Below are 27,926 nucleotides of genomic sequence, written 5' to 3'. Positions count from 1 at the left end.
TTTCTAACCTGTTTTACTTTCTTTCTTTCTTTCTTTCTTTCTTTCTTTCTTTCTTTCTTTCTTTCTTTGTTTCTTCCTTCCTTCCTTCCTTCTTCCCTTCCTTCCTTCCTTCCTTCTCCCCCCCCCCTCTCTCTCTTTCTCTCTCTCTTTCTCTCTTTCTTAGTTTTATTTTTTGAAACAGATTTGGAAGTTGTTAATAAATTTTAAAAGCAGGAAATAAAAGAATTAGGAAGAAAATGAGACACTCCCAAGAATGTGAGTATGAATTTCTCAGAGTTCTTGATGTCTCTAACATTCTAATTAAGGTTACAAGACAGTTAGTTGAGTGGACAGTGGCAAATGCTGAGATATGTGAAGGGCTTTCAACCCTAAAATTAAAAATAACTATTCAAACTACTTTCTAGATTCTTCTGGGGATTCCATTGTCACTCAGCTGAGGGTTGTATACTTCAACACGTAACTGTTCCTCATTGCTTAATCAACTGCTTAGTATAAATATTACCTTTAATACATTTTATATTAAATACCCATTTCAGACAAGAAAAATAACAGCAACGATCTACTTTATCCCAGTGGCCATGAGGTCAATTAAATACTTTCACTCAATTATTCTTCCAACACAGAATCACTAAGCATTGCTCGGTGCCTGACACATAGATATAGAAAGTGAACTGTGGTGCACAATGGAGAAATTTACTAAGGAAAAAAATTTGCAATCAAATATTCTGTCAATTACCATGGGCAAGTGATGATCCTTATAGAATTCAAATTGCAATTTGAAGTATTTCCTACACCAACATAAACAGTGAAATAGTCTAATTATATTATCAAAATGAGAAAAAAATTTTACTACACATTTTTGATTTCTTAAATATATTTTTTCAATTATAAGACAATGGACTCTAATCCATTGGTAAATTTAGTCTTGGAATATATTATTTAGATTAGGATGAAAATCCATTTTGGCTACACATATGTAATTGGAAAACAGGGAAAAAATTAGTAGACTTTTAAGTTAATTGTAAATATGTTTTGATATACATCAAATGATAACCAGTAGCAGTTTTATTGTAGTTATATATATTGTGGAATTTGAAGCCAAATCAATTTTCCCTTATGATCAAAAAATCTATATTGATTGGACATTTTAATAGATTCTTGACACATGCATAATTTCAAAACATAACAAATTAGTCTTCTAGATAATATTGGCTCTTTGAGTCATGTGCATCTCCCAAATTCTATACATTTCATTGTACAGAATGAAAAATAAAGACAGTCACATTAACTAAGTTCTCTTATGAGACATTTCTTTACTTATTTGGAATCTTTTTTCTCTTCCATTTGACAGATTTGTTATCCTAGACATTCAAATGGGCTTCTATGCAAAACTGGCTATTTCAACTGAAGCACAATTACAGGACTGCTTTACTTTGAAGTCACCATGATGATCTGTATTTTACCAAATTAGTACAATGAAATATAGTTTACATACATTTTCTTTTAACATATATAGTTTTTAAAATACAGCTAAGAAAAATGTAACAAAATTCATTTTATACTTAATTGCTTCTTCAAGGATTCTAGACACCTGTGTGTGTATGTGTATGTATATGTATGTGCGAATATAGCACATTTGCTAAATGTGAGGAAATCCATGATTTCTGGTAGTGTTGTATGCTTGCTACCCACAGATTGAGATACAGACTTTCATGCTTTCTGGACTGAATGCAAATTTCTGTCAAAGCAACCCAGGTGATAAAAGTACCATTATGAAAATAGTTTGACCTTAAGGTCTAGATGAACGAACAGCAGTATTGCTTAAAGGCCTGGACCGTGATATGAGAGTCACTAACTTTGAGAAGCCGAAAACATAGCCTGATTTTTCTCTGACATTCATATCAAGTAAAGTCCAGCAAAAATCACCACAATAACACAGCATTCCTAAAATATTTCACAAATCATTGCAGAAATCCTGACAAGAAATTGTATATATAGTGTTCTTTAGCACATATCTTCACTGAAAACCATATGTACATATATATATAAATAGATATGTACATATATAGATATACTTACACACATATAAATGAAGGTAGGCATATGTGTATGAGAGAGGTATATGTCTGTATCTATGAAGGTATATACAAATATATTTTACTGTATATACATTTTTATATATGTATATATATATAAATATATATGCATGTATTTATATGTGTGTGGAGAGAGAGACAGAGACAGAGACAAAAAGACAGACAGAGAGAAAATGCATATACACTTTAAATTTTTAAAAATCCAATATGCAGCCTCCGTTTTTTGTAGCATGGAAAGTTGCGGGAGATTTAACAAATTTTCCAAAGTCACAAGAACAGTAAATGACAGAATCTAGTTTTATATCCAGGTTTGCTAATACGCATAGGTCTCGTTTAACTGTAAGTATTCAGTACGTCTCTCTTATAGCTGCATCTGGTTTAAGAAATAACTATTTTTACATCAACTTCTTGGGAAGTTTTTTCTGAAGCACTTTCAGAACCTCATATGCATATGTACAAATCACATATCTATTCTAAATACTTCAACATAAGCTCTGCTTTTATATCAATTTCATCAGAATCTCAAACTGCCCTGCATTTATAGGCTATCTATCAACATACTTAGTTAGTTTCCTTAACTGCTATATTGATTGATAGCTGATTTCATCGTTTTATTATCCAAATTTTCACTGACCATTTCATGGTCTAGTTATTTTAACCTTCACAATGACCATTTCAATTAAGTCTTGTGACATAACTGCCTAGAAATCAGCTGCAACTCCCCTGAGCAAAAGGGAATTATATACATTTTAGGTGGCCCAAATGTACAGGACACAGAAGTTTAATAAATAATTTTCAAAAGATATAAGAGCTCTTGCATAAGATGCTTTTATTCTATACATTGTCATATTATTTTTTAATTTAAATATGATCACATCACTTCCTGGAGCCCCTTGATATTGTTCTGATGCTAAATTAGCTCCTTAAATCAAAAAAACAATGTGATTTTCTTGTCTATTTAATGGCAGATACTTATTATGTGACCTCTTATTTTCTTTGATTTTAATATTGTAGATTTGATACACAAATGAAACACCTTATCATTTTATGTGACATTTTTTAAACTAACATGTTCACTTTCCATACAAGACTTACTTCATCTTTTATGCTGAGAGCTTTAAAATCAAATCCACTGTGTAAATTTACATATAACATTTTTCTGGAAGTACCTGCTTTTATCTACTGAATAAAGTTCTTTAAGTATGCTATATAATGACTATGTTTAAAATCTGTTTCCTGTAACTAAAGGAAAACTATGTTTAATACTTGTTATGATAATGTTCGAGTAAGTGGGAAAAGCTTGACTCTTCTAACAGTGAAGTACCACAAAATATTAACAAGAAATCCATAAGAGACAAAAAAATGTCACAGAGGGATGGAAGAAAGCAAATTGTTATGTACTTTTTAATTTTGCAATCATTGACATTAAAGGAGCGGACGGTTTCAGAGTCACAAATGAAATCAGCCTATAGAGAAACATGTTCATTTCTTCAGTCATGGGTCAGCAAATTACTAGCATTGAATCCCCGTTTCCACAGGACGAACGTCTCATTATTTTATCATTTACTATAATAATATAAAATATTTATCTGATCCTACCCAATAATGAAAGCTAATGCATCCAATTATTACTGAGAGTGTGTTTTTAAATCAGACTATGCGTTGATGCAGAACTTGCTGAATGCAAATTTCACCAATGTTGAGATGTGGTTTGTCTTTTTCAAATCTCTATGGAAGGAATAAATCAAAGTATCTCTGGATCACTAATGGATGTTCAGGCAACATCTTCATAATCAGCCTATTGTTTTTCCTCTAACACAGCTTAGTCTACATTTAAGAATGAAAATTAACTACTTATGGAAAATCTACTATACAATAAGCAATCAAAAGTCTTGGAGAAGGCTGGGTGGAAGACCCTTTAGCTACTGCTACTAGGCATGAGTGGATCATCATCACTAGCACCAAAGGGAAACAAAAGGGAAATTGTGAAAATGATAATGGTGTCTTCACTACAGAGCAAGGTAAAGACATAGCCAATGGAAAATAAATGTGAAGCATTTGTATTCACTACTTAAAAGAGCTATTGAGACAGAGTTCCAGATATGATCAGGGAAAAGCAAGATACAGGGAATGCACATTACGTGTGTATATGGATATGCACTTTTACTTCAACATGTTAAAAATTACAGCGTCAAAGATATAACCGCTCACTTAAAAGAAAAGTCCATTTCACTTCTGCCTCTCCTAACAAATTTTAGCCAAAGCATGCCAATGGTAAGCCTGAAAATAGTTTAGTTAATGTAAATCAATAATTTATAGATTGTTATGACATACCTTTAGTATTCTAGTCATGAAAATCAAAATTACCATAGGATGAGCTCACTATCGTGGTTCATGTGGTATAAAACTGAAGAGTGGCCATTTCACATTGCAATCTGTGAATGCCTTCATTTGGGATAAACAGCCAAAAGTGTGTTGCTGGCAGGATTGCCCAATAAAATGCCGTGTGTTTATTTGCTGATTCCATCAGCAGGAAAAGGTTACATTATTCAATCAATGTCAGAAATTAAGATGTTTGTTTGTGGTCATATTTATCATTGTTTAATTGCTATTTAAAATAAAATTTTATATTTTATTTTGGAATTGTAAAATTGTAAGAAATTGTTGCAGATATTAAAGTATAGGATTTTAGATGCGAATGATAACAAGGGGTAGATAAGGCTCAGTAATAATGGACATAACCTGTATGAGGCCAGTACTGCCAATTACCACAAAAAACTAAGTAGTGAATAACATTTAAATTTAGTCAACATGTATTGTGGCTTCGATTTTCCAAATTCATATTTCAATATTTTATTGCACCACCATATTGCAAACAAATAAGTTTCATCACCCGTTCCACTGATCAGTCCTCATACTTATTTCTGAATTGCCAGTCAGTTCTTGCTTTTGTTTCTCCTTGTACTTCTTCCTGGTGCTCATGGCCCTAAAATGTCCTCAGAAAGCTTATTCTATTATTTTTACTGCTCCAGCTAGTTTTCTTTTTTTTTTTTTTTTTTTCGGAGCTGGGGACCGAACCCAGGGCCTTGTGCTTCCTAGGTAAGGGCTCTACCACTGAGCTAAATCCCCAGCCCCTCCAGCTAGTTTTCAATCCCTGTCACACTCTACAAAACACTTTAAGGAATGTTTGTCTTCATGAAATGTGTGCTCTTGCCACTGTTCCAAGTAAATAAACTGTGGTTCTTTGGAAGTCAAGCAGCACTTCTTTCCCAGAGTTACATGTATGAAGCTTGGCATTCAGAATAGGCTTTGAGACAAGGCTTTTTCTGTAGTTCATATAGACTTGGAACTCACTGTGTAAACCATGATGGCTTCAAACTCATGGCTTAGCTTTGAGTGATGGGATTATAGGCATGTGTTTCCACAGGTAGCGTATGCTTACTTACTCCTTAATCATTACATATATCCGAGCAACATTCCTATGTGTGTTCCCAAAGAATATATTGAGTAGAGTTTGATAGACAGCTGGGTCAATATTGTCAGAGAGTTAAACTCTTTGGAGATTAAAGTCCAGTCAACGTAGACTCTCATCAAAGACAGTGTAGGTTGATGTCTATATGCAGGTGAGGGCTGGCAAAAGTTAGGCCATGATTGGACAGTAAAAGAGTAAGATGGAGAAGAAGTTTTGGTCAGACAGGAGAGAAGGGGAAGGGGAGAGAATTAAGATGGAGACGGAGAAGGATGACCCAGATCCAGGTGGTCTTAAATGGCCCTAGGTAGTTATATATATTTCTTAAGGGATGGATTTCTATAGATAAATTTATCTTATCTAGGTGGGTTTTATATCTTTATCATTTGGTTGTGAGTTTATTGTGTGGTTGTATTGTGGATTAAGAATCTGTTGTTGTAAAATTATAGAAAAGGGGCTGTCATTTACCCCGACTAGAATCAGCACCACAGTGCTCCCAAGATATCTGTCAGATATCTTGCCAGAAGCACACATCCCAACTCAGTTGGGGGCCCAGTGTCTCTGCCGCCACACACAATTCCAAACTCAATTCTCCACAAGAAAGAACACTCAACACAATAACCTCTGATCCAATAGATAAGACATAATTGCCCACCTAAACATACAAAGCCCTATCCACATCCATCCCTTAAGAATATTCATAACAACCTGTAAATACACAGAGTGAAATCTTAATATCAGCCTCCATGTTCTCTCTGCAACTTTTCTGCCTTCTCCTCCACTCTCCTGTCCTTTCCATTCCAGTCTCCTCCTCTTCCCTCAAACTTTTCTCCCACCCATCCTTCCTTCCCGTCCAATGACAGGCCTCATTCTATCTTGTGCCTGCCTTACCTGTATGACATCATCTCACAGTTTAACATATAAATTTGATTGTTAATTTACAGTTTATTGAGTCATGATTTCACCTGGTAGTTGGGAGCTTTTACCTTAACTATTAGGGGGTGGTTGTGGGGAGTGTGGGCAGAGTCTGTGGCAGGGAGCCTCTGTAGGCCAGCTCCTGCTGGACTGCTACAGCCCTGATTTTACCAGGTAGCTGGAACCAGAGAATTCTTGACTAGTAAAAAGCCGTGGAGAGAAATTCTAACCAGAGATAAATTATGGTTAGTTCAATATGGCCCTCCGGTACCAGAACTAACTCTAGGGACCACTGTGGCAAGGTGCCATGCTAGAATAGCTCAAGGACCGCCTAGGTGTTAAGAGTACTTGGACCCAGGATAGCTAAAGCTATCCTCAACAATAAAAGGACTTCAGGGGGAATCACTATCCCTGAACTCAAGCAGTATTACAGAGCAATAGTGATAAAAACTGCATGGTATTGGTACAGAGACGGACAGATAGACCAATGGAATAGAATTGAAGACCCAGAAATGAACCCACACACCTATGGTCACTTGATTTTTGACAAAGGAGCCAAAACCATCCAACGGAAAAAAGATAGCATTTTCAGCAAATGGTGCTGGTTCAACTGGAGGGCAACATGTAGAAGAATGCAGATTGATCCATGCTTATCACCCTGTACAAAGCTTAAGTCCAAGTGGATCAAGGACCTCCACATCAAACCAGACACACTCAAACTAATAGAAGAAAAACTAGGGAAGCATCTGGAACACATGGGCACTGGAAAAAATTTCCTGAACAAAACACCAATGGCTTATGCTCTAAGATCAAGAATCGACAAATGGGATCTCATAAAACTGCAAAGCTTCTGTAAGGCAAAGGACACTCTGGTTAGGACAAAACGGCAACCAACAGATTGGGAAAAGATCTTTACCAATCCTACAACAGATAGAGGCCTTATATCCAAAATATACAAAGAACTCAAGAAGTTAGACCGCAGGGAAACAAATAACCCTATTAAAAAATAGGGTTCAGAGCTAAACAAAGAATTCACAGCTGAGGAATGCCGAATGGCTGAGAAACACCTAAAGAAATGTTCAACATCTTTAGTCATAAGGGAAATGCAAATCAAAACAACCCTGAGATTTCACCTCACACCAGTGAGAATGGCTAAGATCAAAAACTCAGGTGACAGCAGATGCTGGCGAGGATGTGGAGAAAGAGGAACACTCCTCCATTGTTGGTGGGATTGCAGACTGGTACAACCATTCTGGAAATCAGTCTGGAGGTTCCTCAGAAAATTGGACATTGAACTGCCTGAGGATCCAGCTATACCTCTCTTGGGCATATACCCAAAAGATGCCCCAACATATAAAAGAGACACGTGCTCCACTATGTTCATCGCAGCCTTATTTATAATAGCCAGAAGCTGGAAAGAACCCAGATGCCCTTCAACAGAGGAATGGATACAGAAAATGTGGTACATCTACACAATGGAATATTACTCAGCTATCAGAAACAATGACTTTATGAAATTCGTAGGCAAATGGTTGGAACTGGAAAATATCATCCTGAGTGAGCTAACCCAATCACAGAAAGACATACATGGTATGCACTCATTGATAAGTGGCTATTAGCCCAAATGCTTGAATTACCCTAGATCCCTAGAACAAACGAAACTCAAGACGGATGATCAAAATGTGAATGCTTCACTCCTTCTTTAAATGAGGAAAAAGAATATCCTTGGCAGGGAAGGGAGAGGCAAAGATTAAAACAGAGACTGAAGGAACACCCATTCAGAGCCTGCCCCACATGTGGCCCATACATATACAGCCACCCAATTAGACAAGATGGATGAAGCAAAGAAGTGCAGACCGACAGGAGCCGGATGTAGATCGCTCCTGAGAGACACAGCCAGAATACAGCAAATATAGAGGCGAATGCCAGCAGCAAACCACTGAACTGAGAATAGGTCCCCTATTGAAGGAATCAGAGAAAGAACTGGAAGAGCTTGAAGGGGCTCGAGACCCCAAAAGTACAACAATGCCAAGCAACCAGAGCTTCCAGGGACTAAGCCACTACCTAAAGACTATACATGGACTGACCCTGGACTCTGACCCCATAGGTAGCAATGAATATCCTAGTAAGAGCGCCAGTGGAAGGGGAAGCCCTGGGTCCTGCTAAGACTGAACCCCCAGTGAACTAGTCTATGGGGGGAGGGCGGCAATGCGGGGAGGGTTGGGAGGGGAACACCCATAAGGAAGGGGAGGGGGGAGGGGGATGTTTGCCCGGAAACCGGGAAAGGGAATAACACTCGAAATGTATATAAGAAATACTCAAGTTAATAAAAAAAATAGAAAAAAAAAGAGTACTTGGGGGCAGCATGGAGCCACTGAGATAAAAGTAACCACAGTGCCATGTGGCCCTACAGTGCAGGCATCACCACACGATAAAAGTTTCTGCCTTTTTAAATATTTATCGCAACAAGACAAAGAAAGAAAAAAGAAAGAAAGGAAGAAAGGAAGGAAGGAAGGAAATATATCCACCACCCAAAAAAAAAAAAAACCTTTATTAAACTAAAAAAATAATCTATACTTAATTTGAAAAAAAAGTTTCTAAAGCAATCCTTTCCATATTACTTAACTGTTAAAAGATTAAATTCTACATTTTAAAATAAAATTCCATTTTATTAATTCCTTAGTTGTTCATTCATGGCTTATAGCTCATGTCTAAATGTTCTATAATCTGTGAAACATAGACTATATTTATGTTAGTGGTTCAGCTATGTTCCTGGTCATTCTTATAATTTTACAAAATAGCAATGATTACTCTTTGCATCTGTGAAAAGTCATTCTAAACTACATTGAACAGTTGGGGTCTTTTGTAACTGATCTTTATTTAATAATCATTGTATATTAATGTTTTAACCAAAATTGCTTTGGTTGGCATTTGTGACTTTAGTCTATTGACAATTGGCCTTTAGTTTGCTGGTATCAAGACAATGGACTGTGGGTCTATGAGTTTGGTAGTATTGTATGCCACTATCATTGAGCAAGTTCTTCTGACCTCCCAAATATTTCCATTTAAAGCAATGACTCTTCCAAGTTGGTCTATTTTATGATTCCCAAAGACTGGTGGTGAAATGAAATGATAAATACACTATAATGAGATATTTAAATAAATCTTTATAAACTTTTGTTTATTCCTTATGCTTTTTTTGATATGCTTTTGTGGAAGAAGGTAAAAATTGGGTAAAATTATTTTCAACAATATTAAAATATTAACCTGTGATATAATATTACAGGTGTCTAATAATATTTTATAGTTACAGGAAAAACCAAATTTGGAAATTTATAAATTAATCACATCTGGAGAAGTTGGAATAATAATAATAATAATAATAATAATAATAATAATAGTTAACAGGTAAAAATCACTAATGATCAAAGGATTGTTCTAAGAATTTTAAATTTATCATAATTCATGTCTCACCTCACCAATACCTCTTGATGAAAAAACTGAAATATGGTTGAGTTGAACGATGCCTTCAGTGACCTGATCCGGGACTGCATAGTGGAAGTAATTGGAAGTCCTCCAGTGCCTCTGGTTCTAAGTACTTATTTAGTCACTATTTTATGTCCTGGCATAAAAGTGTGTGTGTGTGTGTGTGTGTGTGTGTGTGTGTGTGTGTGTGTGTGTGTCTGGGTCTGGGTCTGGGTGTGTGGGTCTGGGTGTGTGTGTGTGTGTGTGTTCAGTTCCTTTAATTGTGCTACTAAGGTATTTACCAATGTATTTGTACATTTAGTAAAATTTTGAATGGCCTTAAATCACAACAGATTTCCATCTGTGCTTTTGATAAGTAAGCTGACCACAGTCAGTATCCATTCTTTTCCATCTTCCTGCTACTAAAGTCAAAGCCCTTACTTCTCTATAAATCTCATCCTCTCATTCATGTCTCTTCATTTTACTTTGTGGCCCAGTGAGTTTAACCAGGTCTCTCTGTGTAACCAGGAGTTTTAATCTGTTTAGTACTTTATGGCTGGATCATGAGTGGGCACACATGAACAGCATGGTTTCCCCTTTCTCAGCATCTTTCAACAGTCACTAATAGTATAGTAGTAAGGTTCATGGCTCCATCATCTCCATGCTCACCTATGACTAGTTCTTGAAAAAAAAAGAAACAGGATTTTTTCGTTTTCATTTTTGTTGTTTTGTTTTGTTTTGTTTTGTTTTGTTTTTTTTTGAGATTTAGAGCAAGAAACTGCAATTGCTTTGTTGAGACCATGATGTTAGTGGTTGTACTTTTATCACAGAATAGCACTTTCCCATTTTTTATTCCTACATTCTTACTGCTATTTATTTCTTGCTCCTTCACTGGCAATACTCCCTAAGTCTTTGGAAATGTCTTTATGGCTGGAGATGGTTAAAGAACCATCATCTATTCTCAGAGTCTTTGGCAGACATGATTCTCTAAATTTTACATTGCCTCTACCAAAACGAAGCTTCTTTGATTAAGTTTGAGGGTAACATTTTTATGTGTGGTTATAAAGAAAGGGGTGTAAGACAGTTTGATGCTCTCTTAGTTTAGTTAAACAATAGTAGTTTTAAGCTCGAGCCTACAATGTCTTCAGGCAGAGGTTGTTATTCAGCTTGACAGAACCAGGCGTGGATTTTCTCACACACAGAAACTCTCAAATATACTTGCAACAGTCACACCACACTTACACAAGTAAGTACATCTTACTTGGAAGATTTTTTTTTATTTGCAGCATACAAACAATTAATGTCAGCTATAGCCATTTAAAAGCTTTGTGACTGCTTCCAGCCTAGCTTGAGTTTGCTTCCCCTATATCTTGCAACAGAGGTTTTTGATGACTTTGGAAATAGAATCTCTTTCTCTATTTCTTTTAAGGGGGTATGGTAACCAAGACATTTAACAAGAGTCTGTATTGTTTAAGGACTTCTAGGGTCACCCTGACTTCTAGGGCCAAGCCTGAGAAGGAATCTCACAGCTAGGTCTTACAATTTTATATAGTGTCTCACTACTTGTAGTAGCAAAATTTTCTAAGTATACAAGAAAATTTCCTTCAGTTTACTTTTTAAATTTTCATTGTGTTATAAGATAGTACATTTCTGTATAGTTTTTCAAGTACTCTTCATTATGGTTACACACACACACACACACACACACACATGCACGTGCGCACACACACACACATGCACATACACATACATACACACACACACATGCACACACACACACACACACAACACCCTTTTCTTCTCAATGCACCCATTTCTTGATATGCTTAAGTATTACCAACCCTAGTATTCCATCTCCTTACTTTCCTTTACCAATATTGTACTAACCTCTCTGTTTCAATTCATCTACAAATTTCATAATTTCACTCCCTTCATAGCTGATACAATTCTTTTGTGCATTTTACTCCACTTCATTATAAAGTGATCAGGTGATGGACAGTTAGGCTTTCTCCCTTTACTAGCAATGGAGAAGAAAGCAGAAATGAGCACGATGTGCAGCATCTCTATAACATGATAGAGAATACTTGTATACATGCCCAGAAGTTCAACAGCTGAATATGGTAGTTTCCTTTATTATTTGTTTTGTTGTTGTTTGTTTGTTTTATTTTGTTTTTGTCTGTTTTGAAAACATCTAGACTTAATTTCAAAATGACTTCTAGTTTATATTCCTGCCAAAAGTGTAAATGCTACCCTTTGTCATTTTAATTTCTTCTTTGTGTTTCCACAATAACATACTCTATTTCTTGTTCTTTGTAGATATTCTACTCCCACATAGTTCCAGTTTTCTTTCTATTTCTTGTTTTCTTTTTTTGTTATTGTTTTGTTTTGTTTTGTTTTTGTTTTGAGGATAGAGAGAGGAAAAGAACATAAAGTTCAATAAGAACAGAGGTGGGAGGATCTTGAGAAATTGTTGGAGAGAAAAACATGATCAAAATATTTTGTATAAAATTTTAGCAAAATAATTTTATGGTTTTGTGTTTTTGTAAGTGGTTTTATTGTTATTTATTTCTCCTTTTACTTCTTCTACTTTGCCACCCAATACGCTTACCCTTTTTTTTGTCTACATAAACTAGTTTCCTGAATTCCCATTTATTTTATGTTGATCTTAATGCCTGCACTATCAGAAACATACAAGAAGCTTACAGAACTACAAATAGATTGAACCAGAAAAGAAATTCTTCCCATCACATAATAATCAAAACACCAAATACACAAAAGAAAGAAAGAATACCAAAGGGAGTAAGAGGTAAAGGTCAAGTAACTTATGAAGGCAGACCTATCAGAATTTCACCAGACTTAGTAACAGAGAAGCTGAAAGCCAGAAGATCCTGGACAGATATTATACAGACCCTAAGAAAACAAAAGGGTAAACTCTCAATTACCATAGTTGATGAAAACAAGATATTCTATGACAAAATGAAAGTTAAAAAATACCTTTCCACAAATCTAGCCCAACAAAGGATAATAGATGGAAAACTCCAAAACAAAGAGGAAAACTACACTCAAGAAAAAGCAATAAATTTATCTTCTTTCTATAAACCCCCAAAAAAGATAGCCATACAAATTTAATTCCACTTTTAATAACAACAACAATTACGACCAAAAAGAAGAGGAGGAGGAGGACAAGGACGAGGACGAGGAGGAGGATGAGGAGGAGGATGAAGAGGATGATGAGAAGAAGGAGGAGGAGGAGGAGGAGGAGGAGGAGGAGGAGGAGAAACAGGTAACAACAACTACTGGTCTTCAATATCTGGTAACAACAATGGATTCAATTTCCCAATAAAAAGACATAAACTAACAGACTAGATATGTAAATAGGACCTGGCATTTTCCTGCATACAGAAAACACACATCAATGACAAAGACACACACTACCTCAGAGTAAAAGGCTCAAAAAATTTTTCCAAGCAAATGGTCTCCCCAAAAAAGTTGGAGTATACATTTTAATATCAAATAAAATCAACTTTCAACCAAAAGTTATCAAAATATATGAGTAAGGACACACCATACTCTTCAAAAGAAAAACATACAAAGATGAACTCTTAATTCTGAACATCTATGCTCCAAATTCTAGTGCACCCACATTCATAAAAGAAAAATTGCTAACACTCAAAGCCCACATTGAATCTCATACAATAAGTGCGGGAGATTTCAATACCCCACTGTCATCAATGGACTGATCATGGAAACAAAAGCTAAACAGAGACAACTTGAAACTGACAAAAATTATGAACCAAATGAATTTAATAGAAATCTAAGGAGCATTTCAACCTAAAAGAACAGACTATAACTTCTTCTCAGTACCTTATGGTACCTACTCCAAAACTGACTATTTAAACGGTCACAAAACAAGTCTCAACAGTTACAAAAAAGATTGAAATTCTTAGGCAAATAGATGGAACTTAAAAATATGATCTTGGGGTTGGGGATTTAGCTCAGTGGTAGAGCGCTTGCCTAGGAAGCGCAAGGCCCTGGGTTCGGTCCCCAGCTCCGAAAAAAAGAACCAAAAAAAAAAAAAAAATATGATCTTAAGGGAGGTAACCCGGTCACAAAAGAACACACATGGTGTGTGTGGATATTAGCCCAAAAGCTCATAATATCCAATTCACAGACCATATGACGCTTATGAGGAAGAAAGATCAAAATGTGGATACTTCAGTTCTTATTAGAAGGGGGAACAAAATACTCAACAGGATGTAGGGGGCTGGAGAGACTTGGGAGGAAGAGAGGATGAGGAGGAGAACAGCGAGGACAGGATCAGGTGTGAGAGGAGAAGGGCATGATTTACAGAGGGCCAGAAATTTAAATAGAGATATATAGCAATGGAAGATGGAGCACTGGCTGTAGTCACCAGCAAGTCTCAGATGCCAGGAAAGCAATAGGCTTCCAGGACACAAATGGGATAAGATTAGCAGAAACGCCCAACAAAAGGGAGGGAAAACCTGTAGTGACCATATCCAGAGGTTAGGCAAGGATCCCAGTTGGGGGATGGGGCCACCCAAATTTCTCAAAAAATTAACCCAAAATTGCTCCTATTTAAAGGAAATACAGGGACAAAAAGTGGAGCAGAGACTGAAGAAAAAGCCATCCAGAGACTGCCCCACTAGGGGATCCCTCCAATATGCAGTCACTAGAAGCAGGGGGAGGGTAGATGGAAGAGAGGGGAACCTGAAAAGGTGATACAGGAAAGGGGATAACATTTGAAATGTAGATACATAAAATATCCAATTATAAAGAAGAAATAAAGCTAAAAAATGCTCAGGAATTCCAATGGGGAAAGAAAAACAAGATTGAAAATTACCCCATGCATCCCATCAGAACACTGTGAACTAAAGCTGGTCTTCAATAACAACAAAAACAGAAAGCCCTCATACATATGGAACAACTCTCTACTCAATGATAATGTTCAAGGGGGAAGAAATAAAGAGACAAATTAAAGACATTTTAGAATTTAATGAAAATGAAGGCACAACATTCCCAAATATATGCAAAGAGGAAAACTCACAGCTCTGAGTGCCTCCATAATGAAACTGGTGAGAGTATACACTGGCAGCTTAAGAGCACACATAAAGCTCTAGAACAAAAAGAAGCAAATACATGACAGAGGAGTGGAGGACAAGGAATAATCAAACTCTGGGCTGAAATCAACAACATAGAAACAAAGAGAACTATTAAAAGAATCAACAAAGCAGGAGCTTGTTTTCTGAGAAAATAAATAAGATAGATATATTTTTAGCCACACAAATCAGAGGGCACAAGACATTATCCAATTTAATGAAAACAGAAATGAAAAAAGAGACATAACAGAAACTGAAGAAATTAAAAAATGTATCATATCCTACTACAAAAGCCTAAACTGAACAAAACTGGAAAATCTTTGGTGAAATATATACTTTTCTAGACAAATATCAAGTACCAAAGTAAAATCAGGATCAGATTAATCATCTAATCAGCTCCATAACCCCTAATGAAATAGAATCAGTCATTAAAAGTCTCACAACCAAAATACCCAAGGGCCAGGTTGTTTAATTTGAGAATTCTATCAGACCTTCAAAGAAGACTAATACCAATACTCTTCAAATTATTTCACAAAATAAAAGCAGAGGAAACACCACCCAATTCCTTCTATGAAGCCACAATTATGCTTATACCTAAACCAAACAAAGACCCATCAAAGAAAGAAAACTTCAGAACAATTTCCCTTTTTATATTGATCCAAAAATACTTAATAAAATTCTCATAACCACTTCCAAGAACAAATCAAAGCTATTACTCATCATGATCAAGTAGACTTCATCCCAGGGATGCAGGAAGGTTTCAGTATACATAAATGCATCAATGTAGTCCACTATGTAAACAAACTCAAAGAAAAAAGCCACATGATCATCTCATTTGTTGCTGAGAAAGCATTTGATAGAATTCAACACTTCTTCATGTTAAAAGACTTGGAAGGACCAGGAATTCAAGGTCCATACCTAAACATTGCAAAAGCAATATATAAGAAAGCAGTAGCCAAGATCATACTAGATGGAAAGAAACTTGAACTAATCCCATTAAAATCAGGGAATAGACAAGACTTCCCACTCTCTCCTCATCTATTCAGTATGATTTTGAAGTTCTAGACAGATCAGTTAGGTAGCAAAATGATGTCAAAGGGATACAAATTGGAAAGGAAGATGTCAAAATATCATTATTTGCAAATGATATGATAACAAACTTAAGTGCCTCCAAAAATTCTGCAAGAGAACTCCCTCAGCTGATAAAAAAACAAAGCAAAACAACAACAACAACAACAACAAAAATTTCAGCAAATTGACTGGATATAAATTTAACTCAAACAAATAAATACCCTTTCTCTCCATAAAGGATAAACAACCTAAAAGAAGAAATTAGTGAAACAACACCCTTCACAATACTCAAAATAATATAAAATACTTTAGTGTAACTCATACCAAGGAAATGAAAGATCTGTATGACAAGAACTTTAAATATCTCAAAAAGAGAAAGAAAGAAAGAAATAGAAGACCTCAAAAGTTGAACAGATTGTCCATGCTCATTGATCAGTAGGTTTAACATAGTAAAAATGGCCATCTTACAAAAATAACTACAGATTCAATGCAATCTCCATCAAAATTCCAGCTCAATATTCACAGAGATAGAAAAAGCAATTATCAACTTCATCTGTTATAACAAAAAAATTCCGAGGACACCAAAAACAATTCTCAACGAAAATGAACTCTGGGGGAATTAACTCTTCTGACCTCAAGCTGTACCACAGAGCAACCGTGATACATAAGGTTTGGTATTGTTACAGAGACAGTCAGGTAGAGCAGTGGAATAGAATCCAAGACCCAGAAATGAAACCACACACCTGTGCTCACTTGATCATTGACAAAGGAGCTAAAACCATCCAGTGAAAAAAAGAAAGCATTTTCAACAAATGGTCTAACTGGAGGTCTGCATGTAGAAGAATGCAACTTGACCCATTCTTATCTCCTTGTACAAAGCCTAAGTACAAGTGGATGAAGGACCTCCACATTAAACCAAAAAAGCAATTAGAAGAGAATTTGTGAATGAGACTCAAACACAGGGGAAAACTTCCTGAACAGAACCCCAATTGTTCAGGCTCTAAGATCAACTATTAACAATTGGGATACACAAAACTGAAAAGCTTTTGTAAGGCAAAGGATATTGTCAATAGGGCAAAACAGCTACCTATAGATTGAAAAAAGCTCTTTATGAATCCCACATCAGGTAGAGAGCAAACATACAAAGAACTCAAGAAGTTAGACCACAGAAAACCAACTAACCCAATTCTAAATGGGGTTATAAAACTAAACAAATAATTCTCAACTGAGGAATCTTGAATGGCCAAGAATCACTTAAAGAAATGTTCAACATCCTTAGTCAGAAGGGAAATGTAAATCAAAACAACCCTGAGATTCCACCTCACACCAATCAGAAGGCTAAGATCAAAAACTCAGGTAACAGCAGATACTGGTGAGGATATGAGGAAAGGGGAATATTTCTCCATTGCTGGTGGAATTTCAAGTTGGTACAACCTCTCTGGAAATCAACCTGGAGGTCCCTCAGAAAATTTGAAAAAAATTCTACCTGAAATCTGATGTTTACCACTGCTGGGCATATACCCAGAAGATGCTCTATCATATAACGAGGACACATGCTCCACTATGTTCATAGCAGCCTTATTTTTAATAGCCAGAATCTGGAAACAACCCAGATGTCCCTCAAGAGAAGAAAGGACACAGAAAATATGATACATTTACACTATGAAATTTACTCAGCTATTAAGAATGAGGATATCCTCAGTTTTACAGCAAAAGGATAGAACTAGAAAATGTCATCCTGAGTGAGGTAATTCAGACCCAAAAGGATATGAATGGTATGTTCTCACTAATAATTTGATATTAGCCAAAAAAAGTACAGAATACTCAGAATTATTCCACAGAACTCACAAAGGTTAACAAGCAGAAAGGCCCATGTGAGGCTGACTCAATCCCACTTGGGAAGAAGAAGAAAGCAATCACAGGAGAGGAGAGGAGGGAGGTAACTTGGTGGGAACAGGGAAAGGAAGAAGAAGGAACGTGATCCAGTATTCGGTAGTGGGGGAGGGGGCACAAGACCGGAGCCCTGAGGGCCAGCAGAAAGAATAGAAACAGGTAATGTTGCAAAGTTGGGGTTGGGGGGACCCTCCCGAACGTACCAAAGTCATGGGAGCTGAGAGACTCTCAATGACTCAAAGGACAGGTTCTTAGATGAAATCCCCTACAGTGGGAAGAGGGAACTTGCAGACCCCACCTCCAACAGAAAGACCGGGCATGAAGTGAGGGATGGAATTGCCATTCCACAGAGAACAACTCTGATCTAGAATGGTTCCTGTATGAAAGAACTGCAGGGACAAAAAGACCCTGACGAAAAGGAGTTCCAGTGACAGGTCCAAATTGGAATCTAGCTCAAGGGGAGGCCCCAAGACCTGCCACTATTAGTTATGTTATGGAGCGTTCACAAAACTGGGCTTATCATGACTGCCCTCCAAGAGACCCAACAAGAAGCTGAAAGAGTCCGATGTAGCTATTTACAACCAACCAGTGGACAGAAGCTGCTGATTCCTATGGTTGAATTAGGGAAGGTCTGGAAGAAGCTGAGAAGGAGGGCGACTCTGTAGAAGCAGTCTCAACTCACTTGGACTCTAGAGATCTTTCAGACATTGCGCCAAGAACCAGGCAGCATACACCAGCTGATATGAGGCACCTCATACATATACATCAGAAGACTGCCAGATCTGGACTCAGTGAGAGAAGACCCAACTAACACTCAAGAGACTGGAGGCCCCAGGGTGTGGGGGAGGTTTGGTGGAGGTTTTGGACATTCCTGTGGAGACAGGAATGGAGGGGAGGAGCTATAGGATGTGGAACAGTCAGAGGATAGACCCAGAGAGGATAAAATCTGGGCTGTAAAAAAAGATGAAATAAAATTAAAAAGAAATCTGAAAAGGTAGAAAATTGAGTACAAAAACTAATCACAATTCAGATAATAGAAGAAATGTACATAATCACATACCACAACTGTTATGTGCTAAATCAAAAATATCAACTCAGTCAAACTTAGAAAAATTGATAATTAAATCATTGGAAATACTCAAAATTAATCAGAATTAAAGAACTGATGAAAAATTTTCAGAGGGAACAGATTGTCACTGCCAATTGCAGAGACAATGGTAGAAATAATATAGAGATATATAGATAGATGGTAGATAGATAAATGGTAGATAGATACATGATATATCGATAATAAATTGGTGATTGATGATAGATGATATATAGATAGATAAATGATAAATAGATGTATTTCATTAATCTAAAAGGTAGATGTATGAGGCAATGCTGAGACTAAATCTGAAAACACATTAAAAAGCAGTAATAATACTGCCTTTTATTTTGAGGTGCTGAAAATATTAAACATTAACATAAAGGAGGGGAATGAAAAATCATTGAGTTTATATACCATATTTTATTTTTTCAGAGAAGATATACATGAGTACCAATTGTGTTTTTTTTTTTTAGTATGGGAACACAATTCAGTAAGCTCCAGGATTATAAAGATCCAGCCAATGAACTTGATATCTAAAAACAGCCATGCTTTTTAAATTAAGCCATGGAAGGGCAACGTTCTATTCTGACTGAGTGAACATGCTGTGACTACATAGTCTGCTCCAGTTTCCAGGTGCTTTCCACTGCAAGCGCCTGCACCTTAAATGATGAGTCATTCCTGTTCACAGCAAGATGTCTCCAAGCAAGTCACCTTGTACTGGGAAAAATGAACCATGGAAAGATCTTCATGGGAGGAAAAGGTCTAATATTCTTCTCACATATACCTCACCACTCAAAGTTTATGTTACCGGAGACATCATTTTACACAAAAGCCTTGTGCTATGATTTATCCAACTTTCATACACTTATGTGAGAAGGTGATTTAATCCCAAGAACCTGAAAGCTTAATACCCTGCTGTGTTATAGCTATTCCATGGAAACTAATAAAATATTTTGCCCATTCCCAGGCATGTCATGTTTGATAGAACAACTGTATATGTAAGTCATGTGTATATTCAAATAACATCTAAATTTCATGACCTTCATCTCTGCTGTGATGTGTGCTGTGGTTAACATCTGGAACACATACTTATTAATATTTTCAATCTGAATTTCTTAGTTCTGAACAAAGCTGTGCATGTCCAGTTTACTAACATGTTAAGGACCCTTATTTGTGCCTATTTCCCCTAACCATGCCCTATTCTATATTCTTCCTACTCATCCATTGCTATCTTCACTTATCACTTGTTCAACCTACCTTTCGTTATTTTGATCATCTTCTTGTACTTAATAGAAACAACACTCTACTTATAGACGAATAGAATAGCATTTAATACATGGGAGATGAAATATAATTTTTTATACTTGTCCCTATGAGACATAGATCTCACCTTAAACATTTATTGGGTGTAGGGTGATGTCATTTTGCAGGTGAAGGCAAACAATATAAAATGAGGCCTGTCATTGGACGAGAAGGAAGGAAGGCGGGAAGAGAGGCTTAAGGAGGGAGGGAGAAAAGGAGAAAGAAGAACTGAGCGAGAAGGAGCTGGGAGAACACAGCAGATGTTAAGATTCTCCTCTGCCCATAGATACAGGTTATTATGACTATTTTTAGGGGACGGATGTGTACAGGATTTTGTGCTATCTATATGGACAAATTATAACTTATCAATTAAATCAAAGGTTATAGTGTGGTGTGATCTTCCATGTGGTGACTTAACTGAGTCCACAGTAAAAGAATCTTGAGATAGGTGGTCTCTATATGAAACTAGCATGGCAGCGACCCACTTTGGGAACTAGATGGGTTAGACTGGTGCTGGGATCAGAAAGTAGCTGTCACGTGTGAGATGAGATGGAGCTGTGAGTGAGAGCAGGGTGCCAGGTTGGAACCACTCACACAGACTGCCCAGATCAGAAAGTACTTGGGGGCAGCGTGGAAACTCTGAGGTAAATTAGTGCGAGTTCCAATGGCCAGCTGGAGCTGGAACTAGAGAGAGAGCGACCACCTGGGTATGAGTGGGAACCTTTCCTCCCTTTTGTATTTTTAGCACAACAATTAGGTAATATCTTACAGACCCTTGTTTAGCTTTCATGGTCTACTAAAGCTACATGACTCTAATTTTGTTATTCACTGTCCAGGATGATCTTGTTACATCAGGTGTCCTTGCATGTAGATATTATGACTAAAAGTCTATAACTCTACATTATACAGCATGAGAAAATCATGTAGGCAAAAATCCTTCAGGATGTTTCTTTACTGCAATATATTTAAGTTCTATGAACTCTTAGATTTTAGTTTTTTTTTCCAGAATGTCAATGAGAGGCGAGCTTCAGCTTTGAACCTTTGACTCAGTCTTTTGGAAAAACAGTTTGTTCAAGTGTATCACTGAAATCTCACCTTTCTTCTTATGTCATTTAAATAAATTTCACTTTAGTGCATTACTGGAGCAACAAAAATCTAAGTATTATGAGAAAAATTATTTTAAATCTTACCTTACATGACAAAGATAAAAAGATTACCTAAAATAATTAAATCTTAGTTCATATCATGTTGTTGTTGTTGTTGTTGTTCTTGTTGCTGCTGCTGCTGCTGCTGCTGCTGCTGCTGCTGCTGCTGCTCAGAAAATGCATGGAAGCCACGGTGATGCATCACTGCACTGGGCACACTTATTTGGTCACTTCTGTGAGGCTGTTCACTCACATATAGAAGTAAGTTAATTCTGGGATAATCACTTAAACTTCAGGTCATGGTAAGCTAACAATCTACAAATATTTTTCAGAAACATGAATTATCCTGAAAAATGAACTGTGAGAACCAGGCAGTTATACCTTGCCTTTTTAAATCCATAGTAAATAGAGTATCAGCTGGTCTACCTTTAACACCTCTTACTTATTTATAGATAGAGGACGTGACTTTATTCAAATGTCACAAAATGTTAAATTTTTGTTCATGATTAGAAGTCATTGTGTATCTTTAAGGACTAATATAAATGGTTAGTATTTGGCATGATTTGCTTGTGTGACCATCAACTTGTTGTTAAAGAATGTATTTCTGAATCATTAATATAATGTGAAAATGTTATTTTAAAGAATATATATGATCGGAAAAATAGTAACATTCATATAATTATGAAAAATAAGTATATTCATATTTGCTCTATTAATAAGGATAAAAAGAGTGATATTTTATTCATCTTTTAATACATTATGAGTTGATAAAACAAAATGAAGATAGTATTCATAAACAAAGATATAAATCTTGAAGTGCACAATATTACATTCATGCACAAAAAAAATAAACTTTAAATAAGGAAAGACTTATTCCACATTGGCTAGGCACAAAGCATGTCGAACCCAGACTGTAAATTGCCTCAAATGATCTTTTGACTTCTATGTCTGAGACAACCTATTTTTATAAGGGAAAAAAGTATATTCTATTGTTTTTATCTCAGTCATATGCTAGACACTCACTGGGTATATGACTGAGAAGAGGAGAGGTACACTTTCCCAAATCGTGGCCTAAAACCCTGGTAGGCTATAGATGCTCTGAGACTAAGAAATAGACAAACATTTCTCCTCATCTGCTACAGTTTTCATATTTCAGGGCTCAGAGTAAATCCCTGTTCAGAAAATCACCACTCAGAGTACACAACACCCAGATGTCCTTACCACATAAACCTCTTCCTGACACTCCACAAATTATTGTAAATCACAGAGCAAACAAGCTGAAAAGACAGAAGATCCTAAAAACTGGTTACTAGACTTTAGAAAGGAAAATGGTCTGTCAGTGATGCAGGTTAACCCAAGCAATGGATTTATTTTCTTTCTTTTTTTTTCTTTTTTCTTCTTTCATGGGAAATTCTTTGAAGCATAAATTGTAAAGTGGAAAAGTATAAATTGCCTTCATGGCAAAATTACTTCAAAAAAATGATGGTTTCTATTTATATGGAAACCTAAATTTAACTTAACAATTAACACTATTATAAGTAGAATTTTTCAGACTTTACAGACAGAAGTGTGTGCTTATTTTGTAGTGATAAACCATTACCTATTTCATCATTTGACATCTTTATGCATTCACACATCTTGATATACTTTTAGCTTTTAGATATTCATGTATCATATATACATCTACATGTTAATAGATGTTTTATAATAGCTGTTTATACGTAAGTTGTAAAATCAACTCTCTTACATTATATGGAATTTTAGCTTAAAAGTACAGCTTGAACTAGTTTGTCATTGCTGTGTTAAAACGACACATTGAAAAGTAACATGAGGTAGAAGGGTTCACTCTACCTTACAGGCTGACTCCACTTTTAGGTTGACTCCATCTTTCTTACAGGCTGATTCTATCTTTCTTACAGACTGCAATCTACCATCCTGAATCTTGGCAAGAACTCCTGCCCAGGAATTTAAAGGCAGTTTCTGAAGCAGAGACCATGAAGGAACTGATTCCTAGCTTTCTCAACGTGTGTTTTTGTGCAACCAAGGACTAACTGCCCACAAATGGAACTGCCCACAGTGACCTTGGTCCTTCTACATCAATCACTGATCAAGAAAATGTTCCATAAATATGACGGCAAGCCAATCTGATGGGGGTTTCTTCTTCTTATGCAACTCTAGTTTGTGTCAAGTTGATGAAATCTTACCAGCATACCAATTAACAGAAAAATAGTCAAAGAAAGGAAATATGTACCATCTGACTAAAGTGAGGAGCATTAAGAACAGTACGGGGTCTTCACCTTCAACTTTTTCCAATCTTCCATCAATACCGTCTAAATTCTGTGGACATTTTTTAAAATCTTTTTCACACTGTTAAGTTACCTGAACAACAATGTAGTCAATATGTCATTGCTCTTGAACTCAAACCCAGTGTGACTACTCTAGAATATGTGCTATAAATACCATAGAATGTTTGGCAAAGGTATACTTTCATAAATGTTCAGTGTTGATGATTTTAAATTCCATTCTTAGATTTGTTGTTAAATTTTGGATACAGAACTTGTGGTTCATTTACACGATTGAGTACTACCCAGCTATAAAAAATAAGGACATCATAAATTTTTCAGGCAAATGGATAGAACAGTATCCAGACTAGCCAGTATCATCCTGAGTGATGTAACCTAGGCACAAAAGAACATGCATGGTATGTATTCACTGATAAATGGACATCAGCCATAAAGCACAAAATATTCACAATAGACCCCATAGACCCAAAGAAGTCAGACATTTTTAGAGGCTTGCAGATAAAGATATAGGCCCCTCAGCTCCTTCTGTACCATGCCTTCCTGGATGCTGCCTTGTTCCAACCTTGATGATAATGGACTGAACCTATGAACCTGTAAGCCAGCCCAATTAAATGTTGTCTTTCATGAGACTTGCTTTAGTCATGGTGTCTGTTCACAGTAGCAGAACCCTAACTATGACAGTATTCAACCTCAACTGTTTTTCCACTAATGAGTGAAATAGTAGAGAAAGGACTGGAACCTGTACAAAAGCACAAAACTCAAACACAAGTAGGATATTAACATTATATGAAAAACCTTAAAATTTTGCAAATTATGATCTTTTAAAGTTCTGTAGGGAAGCCTTCTGCAGTATAGACAATTGTTTGAGGAAACTACAAGAAACATATTGAGCAAGTATTCTCTTCCTTTGGTAGGTTTTCACTTTTCAAAAAGTTTTGAAACTTGTTGCAGTATTTCTGGATTTATGCAAATGTGTACCAGATATGCTAAAGTCATTGTTTCAAGTAATAAACTTACAATTCCTAAATGAAAGTTTTTATTTGGAAATTATCTCCTCTAATTTTGCATAGTGTGTTTCACTTTATCAGATCTACACCTAGCCTTATAATATCTGAAATAAATACAAAATATTCCCAGGGGAAAACTCTAGTCAATGGGCACTGGATGTTCTCAGTCACATTTCCTTAATAATGTCCATAGTTACAATAATTGTTGTGTTTGAGATAGTACAAAGAATTACATCACATGGATTTTTCACACTATGAATGAAAAGAACAAACAATAATCAGTGACTATGATACTGAGTCTGGTGGTATGATAGGAAGGTTTGATGACTATATAGGAATAGGGAGAGTATTGAAAACAATTATCGCTGTATTCTGCAGCAGTTCCCTCTTGATTGAAACATTGAATCCTGAAGAAAACTTCATTACAATTCAGAAACTCATCACTTGAAGAACACTACTTATAACTCAAGAAGTAATCACAGAACTATTAGAAAGTCCCCTCTCTCTCTCTTTGAATAAATGTCACTTTTTGAGGCAAAAAAAAAAAAAGAAAGTCCCTGAAACTCACTAGATTTACAATATTCCTACTAATCCACATGTTGTGGTTATATAGTAGTAAGGGTTTTCTGAGAAGAGTAGACTCTTTAACCTATTCAGTTGCAGATAACTACTTTAAAGCCTTGCAAGGGTTCAAAGTTTCATGAGTCCCCGATCCCCACCTCCATGCTTGTGAGGGCTTTCAGCAAGTCCTGATAAATAATCCAGGCTCCTATAACTAATACTTTAACCACACTTCTATAAATATCACCACTATATTCACTGATTCACCAATTTGGACTTTTGAAAGCATCAGTATTTTGGCCTGTCATCAGTTCCACATTTGTGGTTAATTGAAGTTTTTTCATATCTCCCGAGGAAATGTGTCACACAACACACAAATAGAAAAACCTATGAATTATATATCTCCCACATGACAATTAACTTTATATTATAAATATATCATATAATTTTAATTAAATAGAATAATAAATTCACAATACAAAATAAGAAAAATGCTTCAATTTTTATTAGAATTCATGTAACTGGAATTAAAGAATTGACTAATAAGATGCCTTCTCTGGCCTCATTGGGAGAATCTGTGTCCTAGTCCAGCAGTGGCTTGATATTCCTAGGCCAGGTGTTACTCAGGCTGTGGGAATTTCCCCTTCTTAGAGGAGAAGAGGAAGTGAGACATAAGAGGAAGGGCTATGCGAAGTGCAGACTGGGAGGGAGAGCTGTGATCAGAATGGTGAATACATAAATTAATTAATGAAAGAATTATGCTTCTCCCTTCAAGCTGGTTGTTATGAGTATTTTGTCTCATCAATGACTTAAAAGTTGAGTAGAAAGCCATAAATTGATTATTATAAAGAAATTCAAAAAATAGGACATCTTGTGATTCTTAAATTTTTGATAATTTTAGAAACGTGAAGTACAACAAACACAGAGTCAAAAAAAAGTGTCCTCAGTTCTTTCCATTTCCATCTGTAGTATAATTTTAATAGATTCATTGACTTTTTGTATGGATACTGAAACTGTTGCAAGAAAATGCAAGTGCAGCCATACGGTCATAGAAGCATAAAGATACTTATTAATTTATGGAATGTGTTTATGCTTATAATACCACTTGATTGTAAAGTATCTAGCAAGAAAATCTCCTAACAGAGGATTAAAAATTAAGTAACCTGAATGGGACCACCTAATAACATAATGGTTAAATGGGATTCCAGACTTAGCTTCTGGCCTCAAAGTTCCATGTTATATAGAAACAAATACATTAGAAAACTTAAAGTATAAACAAATTTCAGGAAGCCCAAGGACCAAAATAAGACATGAGTATTTCAATAAATACAGCAAATGATTCTGAGTCTTTTCTAATGTTAGCTGATGTTTATTCATTATGGAAATAAAATGGACTCATCAATCTTATTGCTTTTCCTTAATTCTCATTCCCATACTCTAGTCTTCCCTTGCTAGAACTAATTGAATGTCACTGTATAAACATGGCCTCAGAAAATAGGATGCTGAACTATTTGGAAGATAGATGTTCGAAGGGAGAAGGAAAGTGGTTGAAGGGGAAAGTGAGAAAGAGTCAGGGTGGAACACCCTGAAAAACTGAAAGTTAATCAGGAATTGCCTGGCATAGTGACTCAGTGACTAATACAATATTCTGAAATCCGAGTTAGGAACAACAAGGATTGGAAGCTAGCCTGGTCCTCATAACAAGATCCTGTCTAAGAATAAAATATAAACAACAATAAACCTTTAAGTGAATATGGTTTTTTTATAGTAAGGCAAACAAACCCAAGAAAACTAAATCATAATGATATACTTACTGTTGATAGGGCTAAGCATAAGCCCAGAGACGTCAGTCTTCCATCTGTATAAGCTGCCACAGCTGTAACCATTTTCTAACAAGAGGAAAATTGACAGAAGTAGGAAGTCACAATAGCCCATCTGGTAGTAGGGGCGGGAGAGAGATGACTGGGAGCAATGAATCTCATACTTTCAGATTTCATAGAACATTGAAATTTCAAATAAATATATAACTTTCAGTATATTGCCAACATTTAACTTTGCCAAGAAAAGACTTTGAAAAATAAACAAAATCGAAAATAAATATGAGTGATGTTGAGCACTATTTCACACCCATATGCCAAGTTTAAAATAAGCTGATAGCTGCTTTATGAAAATCTGCCTTATGTGGCTCTTCTTCATTTAGGTGAAGACTATTGCATGCTGTATCATGGGCTAACCCTGGGATACTAGCCAATATTTCAGAACAGAATATTCTCTTAACAGAGGGTCAGAGGATTTGACAATAGTTTCTATTAGTTAAAGACTTACAACACAGGCCAGGCTGTTCCCAGCTAGATACCTCATTTAAGTTCATTTACAAAGAGTCTGCCTCTGGAATTTTCATATCCTACCAATGGAGCAAATTTGCATGCACATCTAAGAATCTTTGGGCGTTCACAGAGGTGCTTTGAAGGTCTTGTCATCTGAAGCAACAG

At 36.1% G+C, this 27,926-nt stretch overlaps 1 long non-coding RNA gene across 1 annotated transcript in view; it reads left to right on the top strand.

The window, feature by feature from the left end:
• The window catches only part of LOC134485886 (uncharacterized), a 30,783-nt gene extending 5,847 nt beyond the window's left edge, over nucleotides 1-24,936 (top strand). Inside the window, exons 2-3 of the long non-coding RNA XR_010064187.1 lie at nucleotides 21,738-21,824; nucleotides 23,483-24,936. This is a non-coding gene — a long non-coding RNA (uncharacterized LOC134485886). The remainder of the gene's footprint in view (nucleotides 1-21,737; nucleotides 21,825-23,482) is intronic.
• Nucleotides 24,937-27,926: the final 2,990 nt, after the last annotated feature.

Source organism: Rattus norvegicus, chromosome 2 (assembly GCF_036323735.1).
Source record: "Rattus norvegicus strain BN/NHsdMcwi chromosome 2, GRCr8, whole genome shotgun sequence".
Classification (NCBI taxonomy): domain Eukaryota; kingdom Metazoa; phylum Chordata; class Mammalia; order Rodentia; family Muridae; genus Rattus; species Rattus norvegicus.
Note: the sequence above shows the minus strand (reverse complement) of the source record. Positions and strands in the feature narration are given on the sequence as shown.